Consider the following 12,293-nt stretch of genomic DNA (forward strand, 5'->3'; position numbering starts at 1 on the left):
GCTTCTAAACTGCGCTTGCGCTATCGCAGAGGTTCTGTTTAGTTGTCCCATTCATTATTTCCGAATTTTTGTGTTTCACTACCAGCTACGTAGCTTCAAAAACTACAAAAATCTTCAAAGTTCGTGAATTTTTCTTGAGCTATCTGGAACTCACCCTAACCAATATTAATAATAGCCTGATCTCCAGGAAAGTGTATTTTAGTACAGAAATGTTTAGGGGTAAAATAGACTTCAGATCTTTCCGAAAAAAAATTGTGAAATTAGAGAAAATGTACGATTTGTTGCATGTTTGACCATATTTTTCATACTGATGCGGTCAAAGTAAAAATCCTCGTCATGCGGCGTTTGATAAAAGACTTCATCGTTAAGTAATGAAAAAGTCTTATCAAATCATTTTTTTCTTTTAAGGAAGAAAATAATTTTTGAATTTGGCCCTCCGAACGCGCAGTGCATTTCATTTTGTTGCCACTTCGCCGCAAGCACGTGGTAGCCCTTGCAGCTGACACTCGTCACAGGCACGGCCAGATGCGAGATGTATGTCAGTGGCTCGTGAGTGGTCGAAAGTCTTGTCACATTGATGTCAGGGCGACGAGTAATGAATTCGCGTTACAATGTGAGCTTGCTTGGCGGGCCCAATGGGAAGTATGGACGCCCGAGAGCAGCCTATGGCGTCGTTGGCACATTGTGCTAGAGGCCGTCTGTACAACATGTATACCCTGAGAAAGAAGTGTGTACAGTGTGCATTATTTCTTTCAGTATGTGTATGCTAGTTGTGCAGACGTCCCTCTAGGACATTGTGCCAACGACTCCACATGCTGCTCTCGGGCGTCCATATTTCCCATTGGGCCCGCCTAGCAAATGCTCATTGTAACGCAAATTCATTACTCGTCGCCCTGACAGCGCGACAAGACTTTCGACCACTCACGAGCCGCTGACATACATCTCGCATCTGGCCGCTGCCTGTGACGAGTGTCAGCTGTAAGGGCGACCACGTGCTTTGCGGCGAAGTGGCAGCAAAATGAAATGCACTGCGCGATCGGAGGGCCAAATTCAAAAATTATTTTCTTCCTTAAAACAAAAAAAAAATGATTGATTAGACTTTCTTCGTTACTTAACGATGAAGTCTTCTATCAAACGCCACATGACGAGGATTTTTACTTTGACCGCATCAGTATGAAAAATACGGTCAAACATGTGACAAATCGTACATTTTCTCTAATTTCACAATTTTTTTTTCGGAAAGATCTGAAGTCTATTTTACCCCTAAACATTTCTGTACTAAAATACACTTTCCTGGAAATCAGGCTATGATTAATATTGGTTAGGGTGAGTTCCAGATAGCTCAAGAAAAATTCACGAACTTTGAAGATTTTTGTAGTTTTTGAAGCTACGTAGCTGGTAGTGAAACACAAAAATATCGGAAATAATGAATGGGACAGCTAAACAAAACCTCTGTGATAGCGCAAGCGCGGTTTCGTAGCTCAACACACAAAAATAGATTTATACACATTTTCTATTAGGTACAGTTTAATAATAGAAGCGAATTTCGAGGGGGTGCCATGATTGTCAAAATTTTTTCGACCAAAAGTGTTTTGCCACAATACTCCATGTGGCACAGGAAAAAGGCACAAATTTTATCAGCAAAATCTGTGATGTGCGAGCGCCACGTCTGGGACACTTGGCATGGAATGACACACCACACACACCACACCACACACACACACACACACACACAACACAACACACATACAGTCGACGTCCGATTTCTCGGACGCCCGAAATTCCGGACATGCCTGATTTCCCGGACTCATCTGTGGCACCGTCAAGTTCCCCGTAGAGTCAATGTATTAAAAAGTCCGAAATTCCGGACGCTTATAGCCTTCGCCATCCGATTTCCCGGACTTTTTACTGTTAACCGCCGACCCAAAGTCACCACCGACGCCGCCATTTTGGTCGCGCATCAGCAGTAACGCCAGTAACGCCGCACGGCCAGAGTGGCACGGCCGAACCGCACGTGTCAATCCGTTGCCAGCCGTAGCTCACCCAAGCCAAACCTCACTGTGTTCGTTCACGTGTTTTGTCAGTTGTGCCAGCTCTGCGGTCGTGTCTGTGGTTGATAGTTTGCTGCTGCGCGCTACCTTCAGTGATCACGTTTCCCGACCTTCAGCATCCACCGAGTTCCTAGCTGTTTCGTGCTGCGCTTTTCGTCTACGGATTCGCCGTTTACAGCAATGGCACCGACTGCTCCTTCGTCTTTGTCCGCGCCTTCGAAGCGCACAAAGCCACCTCGTAGGCTCACGATGACGAACTGCCATCCGCGGACGTTGCCTTCGACGATCTGCACGCTGGCGGCGTGTTGATTCCAGCCGAGATAACCCTCGAGGGCTTCGCCGACGCTGACAAAGACCTCGAGCTATGTGCGGAGTTGACCGATGACGAAACCATTCATCAAGTTACGGAGGATTCCGATGCCGACAACCGAGAACGAAGAGCCAGCTCCTACACAGCCAACAACACGGAGTTGATGCGAGCACTGATGACACTGTCATTGGTGTACAGCGGCAACATGACGTTGCCTGAAATTGAGGCAGACATAATCGCGGGCAAGTGGACCGTGCAAAAGAAAATAAGCGACTTCTTTGCGCCCAAGTGCTGACCTATGAGGTAGTGCCGGCCACGTCGTATTTTTTTTATAAACGGCTCTTTCAGAGCCACCTAAACAATGCATTGGCTGAATTGCAATGGGAATCTTGTACTCCGGCTGTGACCCTCTCCGTCAGCGAAAAATACCTACAAAAAATGTGCGTTTTCACGTGCATTCGTTTTTCCGGACTGCCCGATTTTCCGGACGTTTTCGCGGTCCCTTGATGGTCCGGGAAATCGGACGTCGACTGTATTGAGAGAGCGTAGGCATCGGCAAGTTGGTAATTCATGTTTGACTTTTTGAGCGCGCAAAAGAACAGGGGCGAAAAACGACACAGACACAGCGCTGACTTCCAACATATGCTTTATTTTCTACAGTGGTACATATATATATAGACAACAAAAAGCAACGCACGCAGGCGCATTGTACAGGAAGGCTTCATGTAAAACCACAAAAAAGTATGCATGATAAGCAATCAAACAACCTGATACCGGATTTTTTTCTTCTTTAAGAGATCAAGCGGTCATTCCTGACTACCACTATCGTCTAGTCACCCTGTGGGCCTTGCTTAGAAAGTCTAGTTCTTTTGGATAGGTCAATTGAAGGTGCACTAATGCACATGTCTCCCAAACTTGCAATCTTCCGCCGCTTCAATTATCTCACGTGTTGTTTGTGCCTGGCTCCTTCCTGTCGCAGTGCACTGCGAATACATGGGATCGCACCCACACTTCCTGCAGTGGAAAGCCAAATGTCCCACACCTCCAGTTCGCACGTTATTTGCATGCTCACGCAGCCTGTCATTGGCACACCGTCCCATCCGCCCTATGTATTTCTTGCCACAGGACAGCAGTAACTCATAAACGATGTTGTTCTCACACTTTAACAAAGCTTTTTTTGGCACCTGGGTTTTTCAGAACCACTGTAGGAGGCCTTGCACAGATTATAAAGCTTGTTTGGTGCTGAAAGGACGACTCTTAGTGGCGTTGTTTCCTATCTTTTTCAGCATATGTGAGACATCGGCAAGGTACGGTATGACGTCGCATTTCTGCTTGACAGGCTCCGTTTCTGGTGAAGCCTGCTCCTCACCCTCGCGAGCATGTTTGACAGTCTTGAGAAGACCCTCCGCCACAGATGTGACGACATACTGAGGAAACCCCGCCTTTTTCAGGCAGTCAGCTTGCGCCTGGAAACTACACGAACACTTGTGAGGACATGAGCGGCGAAGCGCATTCATTAGGGTTAATTTTGCAATACCCCTTTTAACTAGCTTGGAGTGGCCCGAAGAAAACGGCAGAAGCGGCTTATTGGCCCTAGGCTCGTACGACCAGTAGACCTGGTCTCGCTCGAAGAACATTCGTAAGTCAAGAAAACGCAAGGCGTTGTTTTGCGGCATTTCATGCGTGACTGCGAGCGGTTGCAGGAAACGCGTGAACAGATCAAGTACGTTTGAAGAATCATTGCCAAATTCGCCTGGACTTGATTCTAGAAAGACAACGTAGTCGTCTACATATCTAAACACCTTCTTTACATTTGTGCCTGTTACTAGAAACAGAGCTGTGGTGGCGAATTCCATTGGGAGAGCAGGAGCACTCAAAAGCACGCTGAAAGTGCTCTCTTCAGAGCCGGCGTGTTTTCAGTGGTCGAACAGGAGTTGGAGCACCGTCATCCATTGGTAGAGCGAGAGCGCTTTTCCTGCGCCGAGAGCAGCGAAGAGCAGTTCAGTCTGCTCCCCGTTGAAAAGCGGAGTGAGCGGAGAACGCAGGAAGTCACGTGACTTGTTAACGTCATACCTGCTCATACCCTCCCAACAATCCTCCTCACTTGTTTGTATTTCGCTTGCTCGTGTACGGCGGCAATGGCGGCAGCGAAGCGTGTGTGGTGCTCTGGCTCCAACAATTTTGACGTCGTAGCGGTAGATTCTGGTAGTGTTCGTCTACCTTGCCTGTCGTCAAATGCACGGGGGACGGCGGCAACAAAGCGTCGTCGTCTTGCCGAAATACATGACAATCTTGAATTTCGGTTCGGGACAAGCAGCCCCCCCCCCCCCTCCCCTTCAAATCTGGTCGGATTATCCTTCCCCGTAAGGGGGACGCTTGCTCGGCATTTTACGGTAAGACTAGTGGGCTAGGGTCCCTACAAACAATCACTAAACGCGTGGCCGCGCGCGCTAAAATGCATGTGCGACGTGAGCGCTCAAACAAGCAAAAAAGCAATCAAATTCACTTTAACTTCTGTAGTAGACGGTGGCTGACGTTGCATCAAAGAAAGCAGGATGCGCTGAGCTTGCGATTCCATCATGTAATAGTAGGAAGCGGCAACTTTGCAGGATGGCGAGCAAGCGAGTGCGTCCTACCGATCACTGCCACATGTGCTCTCCCCGACCGCCCGGCTGGCCCGGCTCAGATCACACGTGCTTCGCAACAGAGGATGCTGGGATGCATAACATTTCTCCTCACTCGTTTTTTTTTTTACTCCCTCCCACCTGCTCTCTGGAGGCGTGCTGCATTCCAGTGGCAGATCGAGTGACACTGCTCTCAGTGCTCTGCCCCCCCACTCCTCACTGCACGGCGCCCCTACTCCTGTTCTCTCAATGGAATTCGCCAGAATGGCATAGCTATATCTGCTCTGCGATCAGCCCTGACAAAAGCATGTGAACACATGATGGAAGCAAGTGTTAATGTTCAGTTAAGCAAACTTAGGAAGGCGGGATACCCGAACCAGACGACCGTTCTCGCATGTAGCCGGCTTTGCGGGAGCTAAAAGAATCTGTGGCAGGGCAGCAGCTAGGCGTGACGGAGCCGAAAGCAAAAGACAAGGTGAAGTTTGCCGTGATACCTTATGTGCATGGGTTGTCACATCGTCTAAAAAGGTGGGCGCCCGGCATGAGGTCAAGGTGGTGTTTTCCGCGGAACACAACGTACGCGGCGTATGCCCCGCGGTGCGCAGACGCATAGAGTCGAGTTCTAGGAAACAGTCAAGCCTGCAGTATAACCACACCTACAGCCACGTACCTTGCGCCTCGGGAGTCGTATATAGCATCCCGTTATCATGTGGCCGCGTTTATGTTGGCCAGACGGGCAGATGTCTGAATCTGCGCCTCATGAACATAGGAATGCAGTTAAAGGTCCTACATTTTCGACACACCTTGGCATGCATTGCAGGGACTGCGGGTGCTCCGCGGATTTCACAGGCACCACAGTTTTATTCCGTCACAAAGACAAGACTACAAGGGAGATTCTGTGAGGCCTTCCAAATCAAAAAAGGACATAGATGTGTAAGCCAGACGTCATTGGCACTAACAGATAAAGAACTGTCTTTTCTTGGCCACAACTGATTAGCGCCTTGCAACGGTGAACAGATTGGTTATATCAATTACCATGTTGTTAGGCTTTGAATTAGTGTGGCCTATAATTTAGTTATGTTTTCTGCGCAGTGACGCATGCGCGGTATTTTGTGTTATTTTCTTCTCTTCCGTTTGTCCTTGAATAAACTTTAGTTGAAAGTTAGCGCTTGTGTTGTCGTGTTCTTCTCCCTTTGTCCCCGTTGTAAGTGCGCGCTATCAATACATACCAACTCGCCCAGTTTTCTGCTTTGTCTTACCCATACTTTATTCAGTCGGACATTTCCCGTGGCTACGCACGCTTTTTGACGATGATTGCGACGAAGGATCCCTGATGTTGCATACAAGGAAGTGTTTACTTCCCATTCCTACCGCCGGAAATCCGAGGTCAAATGGCAGGCGTTTTATTTGCGCTGTGAGACGTACGCCATCGCTGTATTTTTTTTATTTCACGGAGCTCGTCCTCTTTGCGGTGGTGGCGACATTGGGTTCTCTGTAACGTGCCATCGGCTTCTCTCTGCTCCGGTGTTTCAGCTGGCAACTTTGTCGTTGCTCGAGATTTCGCAGCCTGTTTAGCAATGGGTACTGGGTGATTGGATTCAGCCTGTCGCTTGCGTGAAAGCGGACGCACTAAAGTCCCAGCCGGCGCGTCATCCATGGCGAGAGTTGGCGACCAAGCGCCATATAAGCAGCCGTGGAACCTTTGCCTTGTCACGTGGTACATCGCATGACGTCACTTGCGCTTCCACAGCTGAAGGTCATGGCGACGCTATGAATGACCTTTCGAGACATGGCGTGGTAGAGCTTTCGCTCTAAAGAAGGCAAGTATCACAAACTACGAGACATCGAAATCACGTACCGACTGACACCATGCTTTGGTCATTTATTTACTCAATTCTCCACGTGGTTTATCTGTGCCACATAAACAGGAACACAAATATCGGTAGATTGCACCAACACATGCGCAAAATAAGCGTCACAGTGATAAAACAAGGCCACATCACAGCAAAAGAAACAAAAGGTCACTTTTGCATAAAGCTGCACAATTTGACACTGACAGCCATTAAGACAAAAACTTGTAACACCGTTACATGTAGAACGGGTAAAAAAACATCAAATGACGACTGCTTCACGGCAGCTTACGCTGCACAGAGCAAGTGCTGATGATGAGAGAGCCAGAGAAGTGATATGCACACTGAATGTTCCGTGTGGAAGACTGAGGAGGGGGTACCACAGGAAATGTGTTCATTTGCATTTGAGGAACCTGCCACTTAATAGCGCTGCCTCAGAATTCTGCATCAGTTTCATTGCAGAAATCACAATTTTGATCCCTTAAGTGGCGCTGTTGACACTCGCAAGCAATTTCAAACTGGCACTCAGCACCTTTCTGGCTCATCAAAAACAGCATCTTGTGGCAAATGTGTCTTCTGAGGCAATTCAAGGGTAGTTCATTATTAAAAACGAAAGTTTCACTCTAATGTCCCTTTAAGACTCTTCAGATATGTTCTGTGAAAAAGTAATCACACGCAGGTATTGCATTAAAAACAGGTCACAAGGACGTCCATCATTTCTGGTGATGCGAGTGGACAGTTTGCACTTAGCACCAAAGCTTAAAATAAGACAAGGCCAGTATATTGTAAACGTTACTTCAGTTTCAGTGTATTCATTTTGCATGATTACCCATTGGCTCCTGCTGCATGCTAAATACTGTCATGATGCACAACATCCTCTGATAGGGGAAACATGGCCCACCTCTGGATTAGCAAGTGCTTATACTGAGGACAGGTTGAAGTTCAAGCCGTTTGTGTGCTTCAACAATCCTGCATATGTGATGCTTGCTAAGTAACAATGCAGTCTGAAGTTAACCCGTTCTTTTTTGTGATTGCCACAAATCATTAGGAAACGGATCACTTTCCACTCAACTAATTATGGACAGAGTAATAAAAGCAACACGAAGGCTCCTGAACAAATGAGATGACAGTGTCGCAAGATCATTTTGCTAGTTTCACGTGAAACTACGTACAGTACGGTCCACTGTTAAAGGGAACACTCCATTGAGCACCTTTCATTTTGCTGGCCCTCTGACAGCAAATGGACCGGGAAACATTGTTCATGCACTGCACAAGTCTGTCAAAAAGAGGCAGAACTGTAAACCACCAGCAGTTTTATGCAAATCTAAGCCACGAAAGAGAGTTTGAAAGACAGCAAAATCCAAACATGTCCTGCACGCAAGTGTTCCCTTTAACAGTTGACCCATCTGTACTTTTACCCCTACAACCAACTTTGGCAAACTCACACTGATGCGAACACACCTTTTGTAGTCAATGAACATGACAAGAATGGTGCACTGCCTAAAAGATGGAACACATGGTGCAAACTGACGTTAAGTATGATGTTCAGCAAAACGAACTGTTGGTGTGCTGCGTCCAGTTTGGAAACGCCTTGCATTTCCGTCACTTCTTTACGCCATTAAGTTCACAAACTAGCACACACGGTGTTTCATGCTCACTGTCAACCATACGGGGTGTGGTCAGTACAATAAATCACCAGCTTCTGATTAGCACCGCTTTCCATTTAACGTTCTGCATTCGTAGTTTTTGTGTACCAGGTCATCAACTAGCTCACATGTCCACCCTGCTCAGTCTTTCTTGTGCTTGCACTCTTTGCAAAAAAAGATGCTGTGCATGTTCTCTCATATCAAATGCCATATTGAGAACCTAAACTATATAAAACTGCACGTACTGATGCCATAAAGGACCTGGGAATGAATAACAGCATGTTAAAGAGCACGCCAAGGAAGGTACTTCAGCTGCTTCTAGGTACCCCCTCCTATCAAGCAATTTGGTACAGACTGATGAAACCCCGACGTGTCCATGAAAGTGCAGAATGTTCTGCAGAGATCACCGGTGCATGAACATGCAAGCCAGGACTAAGTTGGCCGCAATGTCGGCAACGCAAGCTGCATGAAAAGCTGCCAGATTCCGCAAAAAGTTACACAGTTTAAGCTACGGAGCTTTTCTATTTAAAAACTACAGTTAGTCTAGGCATGAACATGCAAAGTGTAATGCCATTCTCAACAAGTTATTCAGACAAGAGATGTGAATGACAGATATTCTACAGTAAATGAAGCCATACTGAGTTGGCCGCAACGTTGGAAATGCAAGCTGCATGAAAAGCAGCCACATTCCACAAGAAGTTATGATCAATTGCAGCTACGGAGCAACTACAGTTCATGCATAAACATGCAAAGTGTAATCAAGATGCCATTCTGAACAACTTAGTCATACAAGCAATGCGAATGACGGACAGTCCACAGTAAATGAGGCCATCAATATGCCAGTCACACATAAGCTTTGCGGTCCATTCAATGATGTTTATGTGAACATTGATGATGGTGATCACTTTGTGCGTGAGACAGCATGAAATACAATTAACTGCAGACATGTTTTCACAACACCATTGTCAGCGTCGTAAGTTGCTAAAGCCTGTTTATCACGTCCGTAAGCAAAGCTGATCTTTCCACTGCCAGCGTGCATGCTTATTGATGAGAAACTTGAGATTCACTCAAGCCTTCAGTTTTACAAGTGCAGGCGAAATGTTGTACAGCGTAATTCTAGACGTTGATAACACGAAAAAAGTAGATTTGTAAGCCTGTTGTTCCTCCATTACATTCGCTTGCTTCCTCAAGATGAATACGCCCACACCCACGCTCTCTAACTCGCATTACTAGGAGTCATGCATTAGTTCAAACGTGCGTACGAAGCTTCAACTGTGGATTTGCTACAAATTACATATTACAGCTGTCATTCAACTGCCTACCACCCTTTATAAGATGAGTGCAAAAGCTATATTGTGCAGTGTACTACAAACGAGAGTCAAGAAAGGTCGCCCTACTTAACATTATATGTTAACTAAAGTGGCGCATCAAGCACATGGTGGGGGTTCTGCTACTAACGTGCAAGATCACCACAGTGTTAATGGAAGTTTTAGATTTCTTTAGTCACTTGACTAGCGGATTCAAACCACCGGGTGTACAAACTAACCCAAACCGATTTACAGAAGACCATCAACAGGGGTGTGACCTGTGTGATGCTTTCCCAAAACAACATTTCTTTTGGGTCACCCAAAAATGCAAATCTTAAGCAGGTGCACACAATGCATTTTGATTGCAGCTGCATCTCTGTCAATCGAATTCTTTTGCCGCAATTTTTGACACACGAATTGCATCGCTGCGACAACTGTATTAGACTCCCTCGTTCATCATATATGCGGAGCAACACGTCACACTGCAATTTCGATTGCAACTGAGCCTCCTGTTGAGACCGAAGTTTTGACCGCAATTTTCTGACGTTCGGACCTGATTAAAAAAGCACCATTGTGAAAATCGTATTAAACTCCCTTGTTCGTGTAATTTGTGGGGGCTACGATAGAAAAGGATAAATATGTGCGCCGGAAAAAGGGGTGTTAAAAAGGCGTCAAACGTTGTCTTTACGCGTGCGCAGGGTGTCGGTAATGATGGGCACCCTTAGAACCTTTCGCAGGAACTCCTTTTCGGCCGGGTGGTTCGGGGTCCACGCCAGGACGTGGAGGCCCTGGTCTCTCCACGACCTCACGTACTCCGCGCTCAGCACGTTCTTGCAGATCAGCACGGCCGAGGCTCCGGTCAGGTACGGAGAAGTCCGCCGTGGAGCGCCGGTCGAGCACCCAGTCGCCGACCCTGGCCAGCAGGTGCTTCGTGTAGGACGACTTGAAGCGCGGCCTGAGGTTCTCGATGTCCTCGTACGCGACGAAACCCGGACGCCAGGTGAGCGCCGTCACGATGCCCGGATTCTGGCGCCGGAGCGCGTAGATGAACTGCGGGTAAAAGGAGGCGACGAGGGCGCGACGGTAGAGCTCGGGTCTCTTGCGGAAGAGTTCATCGACCAGGGCGACGGCTCGGTGGTCGTACTCCTTGACGTCCAGGATGAGGCGCAGGCCCAGGCGAAGACACTCCTCGACGCCTTCTTCCAGCGTCGGCACGCGCTCGTCGGCGAAGCGCTCCGCGAACGGGTGTTTGGAGGCAGCGTCTAGTTTTCGCAGGTCTTCGAAGGTTATCGAGGCTAGAGGTCCCTCGCCGTTTGTTGTGCGTTCGAGTGTCTCGTCGTGAAAGAGGACCGCAACGCTGTCGTGCGTGAAGGAGAGGTCGAACTCGATGCCCGACGCGTTGTTACGCTTGGCCTCCCGGATGGCGGCGAGGGTGTTCTCGGGCGCGTCGTGACCTCCGCCCCTGTGCGCGAACGCCGGCGGCAACGGCGCCGCGTTGTCACCATCGCCGCGTTCGCCGTCCACTCCGAGGATCACCTCCGCGGCGAGGGCGTCTTCGACGCGAGGCAGGGCCGCTCGGTGGATGGCGTAGCACGCGAGGGCTACCACTAGCGCAGCGATGTAGAGCGAAGCCATGAGCTGCTGCTGAAACGCGCAGGCGAAGAAGAGCGCGCCGAATGCGCGGGCCACGGTGCCGACGACGTTGAGCGGCGGGCAACCGACGCAGCCGGCTTCGCGCATTGCGCCCGGCCTTTCTTGTTCCGGTGCCAACGTCGTCTCACGTGAGCGTCATCACCGCCGCCGCCACCTTCGGGAACAGCTGAGCTTGCGACGGCCCCTCGACAACGCGAGGTTCACGACCGCCCAACGCTACGACACCGCCAACAGCACTCGCCCCTTTCCGGTCGCGTCGGCCTGGATGACATCACTCCTCGCATGTGCTGCGGTGTGGCGTACGAAGCTTTTAGTGCGTAGGCTTAACTTCCTTCTAGTTGTTTAAAAACCTAAAAATCTAAGGAATTAAATTAAGAACTGCAGCTTTGTTGTCATCTCTCGGAGCAAAACTTAACAATATAATTACGCTTACTTAGTAGAGTTTTCAAAGTTATAAATTGTGTTGTCAATCACAGAGGACGCAACAAGCGCTAACAAATTTATTCAGTGCAGAAAAATGCAGGAATTTTGTTTTGTTTTGATGCATAGCACAAGGCACAAGCACTGCATTGTCTGTTGGGGTTGTTGTGGTGTTGTAAGGATTTGCGCACTGTGCAAAAATTTGATATTTCAATATGACAGCCGTGACGTAAGCTGTAATGAAACACGGTGCTTGCAACAAGAAAATGCGTAGCCTTTGAGAGTTGCCACTAAGACTCCGAGACTACCATTACTAAATCTATTAGCTTTGATACCACATAAATAAAAACAACGGTTCAAACAGCATTGCTTCTCACTTTTTCTTTAGAGAAAACAAACGAAATAGTTACACGTAACTGCGTTTGCTGCCCG

The 12,293-nt window shown here is 48.1% G+C and overlaps 1 pseudogene; it reads right to left on the reverse strand.

Moving 5' to 3' along the window:
- Positions 1-10,225: 10,225 nt before the first annotated feature.
- Positions 10,226-11,712, reverse strand: LOC119376301 (glycerophosphodiester phosphodiesterase 1-like; annotated as a pseudogene).
- Between the last annotated feature and the right edge of the window lie 581 nt (positions 11,713-12,293).

Source organism: Rhipicephalus sanguineus, unplaced genomic scaffold (assembly GCF_013339695.2).
Source record: "Rhipicephalus sanguineus isolate Rsan-2018 unplaced genomic scaffold, BIME_Rsan_1.4 Seq1160, whole genome shotgun sequence".
Lineage (NCBI taxonomy): Eukaryota > Metazoa > Arthropoda > Arachnida > Ixodida > Ixodidae > Rhipicephalus > Rhipicephalus sanguineus.